Source organism: Diabrotica virgifera, chromosome 7 (assembly GCF_917563875.1).
Source record: "Diabrotica virgifera virgifera chromosome 7, PGI_DIABVI_V3a".
NCBI lineage: Eukaryota > Metazoa > Arthropoda > Insecta > Coleoptera > Chrysomelidae > Diabrotica > Diabrotica virgifera.
In genome coordinates this window covers 218,864,582-218,869,219 of record NC_065449.1, presented here as the reverse complement: position 1 = coordinate 218,869,219, position 4,638 = coordinate 218,864,582, and the positions used below count along the sequence as shown (strand labels likewise).

At 31.6% G+C, this 4,638-nt stretch overlaps 2 long non-coding RNA genes across 2 annotated transcripts; both read left to right on the top strand.

Annotated features, from left to right (window-relative positions):
• The first annotated feature begins 1,175 nt into the window (after nucleotides 1–1,175).
• LOC126887963 (uncharacterized) lies at nucleotides 1,176–2,656 on the top strand. The gene is made up of 3 exons (XR_007699317.1): nucleotides 1,176–1,362; nucleotides 1,463–1,717; nucleotides 2,484–2,656. It is a non-coding gene; the product is annotated as an uncharacterized LOC126887963 (long non-coding RNA).
• A 14-nt stretch (nucleotides 2,657–2,670) lies between these two features.
• Nucleotides 2,671–3,739, top strand: LOC126887964 (uncharacterized). The gene is made up of 2 exons (XR_007699318.1): nucleotides 2,671–2,812; nucleotides 3,153–3,739. It is a non-coding gene; the product is annotated as an uncharacterized LOC126887964 (long non-coding RNA).
• Nucleotides 3,740–4,638: the final 899 nt, after the last annotated feature.

Genomic DNA, 4,638 nt, shown 5'->3' with positions numbered 1-4,638 from the left:
ATTATTTATACAGGGTACAAAAAAATTATTGAATTAAATTAATTGACACAAAAAGGAGAATGTAGGTATGTAATTTACTTAATTCAAATTACATTTTACTATTGCCAGAAAACATCAAAAAATATTTATTTGCTAAATAAATAGTTTTTCTGCACGCTCTGAACTTATTGAAAATTGGAAACAGAATAAGTACAAAGTACCTACTAAAGACAAAAATTACCCATTTCTTTTACCAAAAAATAAAGTACGTACCTATTCATCAGATATTCATAACTCACCTCATAAATTATATCGAGGCGTCGCAATACCCGATGGTTTGGTTGTATCAGTAGTCCTAAATTGGAAACGCATGACACATTTCTCTCTCAACGCAAGAGTCCCTTTGTTATCTTAAGGCTAGCCACAGTAGCCACTTGACATCATTATTACCATGACAAATTCTAGAAACATCCCATATACCGACTATTTTTAGAAATTTAAGTAAAGTGAAACCAAAGAAGATTAACACGTTGTTGGATGTTGGGTTTTGAATTTTTTTAGATTTGTTAGTAGAAGTGTTCAGTAGCTCGGTAAATTTGAGTTCACATCAGTAGGTTTTATACAGTGATCAGTAGATCAGTAGATCAGTAGATTGGAGTTCAAATCAGTAGTTCTGCTGAAAAATCAGTAGACCTGGTAACCCCGGGCCTGGCACTGGCAGCAAAACCAAGATGTTATTTGAAATTCCCGGTCCTCGGTCCGTGAGGTGTTCTTTCTGTGCATGTGCATTTTATTTAATTTTTGCTTGTCGTATTGCAAAATACTCGCTTTGCTTTTGCAGCATAAATTGAGTATACCTACATTCAAAAGATTTTAGATATTCAGTCGTGTGATGGATGACCGAAGTTAAGTTTAACGTTTGAGTTAAAGTTAAGATAACTCTCAGGACCCAGGCAACCAAGTGACGTCAACAACGTCGAGGAAACGTCAGTATTTGGTGGAATATATACACGTAGTTGAACACTACGTCATATCGACGTCTTTTGTAGGTGATTTTAAATACGTAAGATTAATGACGTTAAAATACGTTTAAAAGACGTTTTCATTTCAGCCAGCCTAAATCTGACGTCACAAAATTGGGAGGAGCTTGGAGCTTAAAAGTTACAAAACTAGGGTTATGTTTGTATCATTGTTGTCGTTTCATTTCATTGTTTGTTTGTCCTAGTATTTTGCCTTTTTTGGATTCATTTGGATTTTGTTGGCTGTTTTGTGTGTATTTTTTAATACTTCTGTTTGTCATTTGTAAATTTTATAAATTTACCACAATGCAAAGTGATTATTTAAGGAAATTATTAATGGAAACTCCGCAGATGTTTTAGAAAGGTAGGCGAAACAATTTTTTATTTACTATTCATTTTTCCCTGATATTTATCAATAATGATGAATTTTGCAAGCAATAACATTATTTCTTCTCTTGTTTTAGATATTCATTGAAGCTGAAAATAATTGGAGATTTAGATCCATATACATACAATTCAGTCATCAGAATTGGATTTTACAGTGCATTCCATCAATTACTGTTATAATGCTATTATAGATAGACTGGTAGAGTCTCACAGTTACTGCTTTAAGCAGCAGATGAAAGCATACAAAAGCCTTCAGGCACATAAAAGCCTTCACAACTGGATTTGTTTTGAAACATTGATGTTTTGATGATTTCTATATTATTGTTGGAAAGGTAAGTCTTTATTTTATTTATTCACCATTAAGAAATATATGGATAACAGTATTAGTGTCTTTCGGATAAATGGGTTTTCAATATTAGATTTATTTACGTTTATATATCTGTATGAAACCAGACATATTGTCCTAATTTGTAAACTGTGTAACTCCATATTTCTCTGAAAATGAGTTATTACTGCCATTTATTTGAAAAAATCCCTACTCGTTTAAAAAAGGATGCACATGCATATTTTTACCAGAAGCGTAAATAGTGACATCTTCGTATACACTGTATCTCCCTTGCAGCAAATTTAGTACGAAAAATATGTATCTCCCCATTTTGTCATACCACACGATTGACCTCACTGTTTAGAAAGTGATATTTTCAAGAAAGAGTTGGTGGTAAATAATATTAATACACTCATTAAACAATATAGGTACAAATGTTAGTACCTATCTATAAAATATTCCATTTTAGCATTCTATCTTTTAAAATGGGAGATACATAGTATTCGCATTAGTCATATTTAGAGAAATAATTTTTTGTGCCTCTCTAAAATTTGGATAAATGGAGTTACACAGTTTACAGATTAGGTCGACGACATGTAATTGCTATGATAGAAAAGAGAATAATAAACAGTCATGATCGTTTGTTCTAAAATTATATTATATGAATGTCTGATTTTAAAATATTCTCAATCATTGTAAAGAACGCAAATACTCGAATGAAAATAAATTTTTGTACTTGAAGCATTCCCACAAAGATAAAATATTTTTTTTAGGTGAAGCATTCCCAACAAGCTAATGCTAAACCGCTAGATGCTTCGGTGAATAGCCAGTTCCAATGGCATAGCAAATGCACATTGTATGTGTATGGCCAGTAATAGTGAAATTTGCAGCCATATTGCAGCAATCTTATTTGCAGCTGAGTATGCCCACAGCAAGACAGAAGAAGAAGAACGCAATGCATGTACAGATGTTACAGCTATGTACATTCTCTGGTGAAAAACTAATGAGTTTTCAAGCTGTTCGGTCAGAGTGCTTGTTGCGCTCTCTAAACGAACTGAAATATAAGACGGCTTAGGCTTCATGTTGCAGTGATATGAAAATGGTTAGTCATTTTTAATTATAATGTACTTCTTCATCATGAGTATTTATGTATAGGGCTTTTCATTCACAGTCATTTGTTTCGAGCTTCTGTCATGTGTCACATAATATTAATATTATATCTACGTCATACGTTATTGGTATATATCAATGATACACACCAAAGACATATGGCATAGATATATTAATATTATGTGACACATGACAGATGCTCGAAACAAATGACAGTCGATAAAAAGCCCTATTAGTCTTTTAAGTGTGTATTATCAGATATCACATGTAAATTGTTTTTATCATGTTAATTTGGTCATTACAGTCCCTTAATCAAAAAATATATTTTTCAGGTGTCTGTGGATCTTTTTGTATGCAAAAATTTGTAATAATTATTTGAAATCATTTTGAGGATTATTAGAGTATGGAAATATATGTGAGAACACATACTATTATAGTTTTGTCCTATTTTTTATCATTCAATAGTCTTCTTAAAATTTATAAATATAAAGCAGATAGTTTTCATTGAAATTCAATATATTGGGTCTTATTTGTATGTATTAATTTTTGACTAAAGGTACGATTCCGATAACGACTGCAGACAGCAACTGCAAACATCAGTTGCAGTTCTCGGCGTTATGGACGTTACTACTTTGCACTATTTATCTGTATGAGACTTATTCCGACATCTGACTGCAACTGCTGTCTGGCAGAACGTCAGTTGCTAATAATTATGCAAATTATTAGTGCAAAATAATGACGTCTGTCATGGTGACAACTGTAACTGCCATCTGCAGTCGTTGTCGGAATCGTACCTTTAAAGTGTGTGGTATAATTATAATAATTATATATATTATATAACTTAAATGGTTTAAACTTAAGTTTGTTATTACATTGTGACTTAAATGTTTAATTTGTTAATAAATGATTTATTAGTTTATATGTTGTTTCACTTTTGACACAGTAAATACTTATAATATAAAAAGTGAAAATTCTATGTATGTTATATATGTTGCATTGAGGATATTATAATTCTATGCATTTTAACAAACCTTCCATTTGGTTTTACTTAAATGGAAAAATTGCAATACTAACAATGCCCATACGAATAATTGAATGGGCCTGCCGAATAACGTTGTAAGCGCCACATGGTTTGTTTTTGAGAAGTCAAAGAAAGAGTTTTAATATTGTGATGATGGTGAGTTTATACATTTTAAGGGTTAGTAATACAGTTTTTAAATACAAAATACAAACTGTATTACTCACCTTTAAAATGTATAAACTCACCATTATCACAATATAAAACTTTTTCTTTGACTTCTCAAAAACAAACCATGTGGTGGACCCATTCAATTATTGTGTATTTCTAAAACCATAAAATGAAAATTAAATCTAAAAAACGACGCAAAATCGACGTAAAAACTACGTTTTTCATATCACGTATTTAAAACGTGATAAAAATAACGTGATTTATGGTGGGACATATTCACGTGATCTTCGACGTCGAAAAAACGTGATAAACTGACGTCGTTTGGTGATAATAATGACGTTTTTTCAACGTTTTTTAAACGTTATTTGGTTGCCTGGGGAATAACGTGCTCATAACTGTATAGGTAAAATTTGGTGTGATGTATCGCTCCCAGTTATGAAATAATTATATCATCAACGTTATATTAGAAATAAGTTTTGAGGAACACATTTTGAAGTAACAAAAAGAACCTTACAGTAGGAAAAATGAAAGAATACCCATGAACGAACATATAAAACACGCTGTATTTTCCTGTCACCGTGTCGCAGAAAAAATTGGCCAGCGCAAATACATGTAATAATTATTGTTAC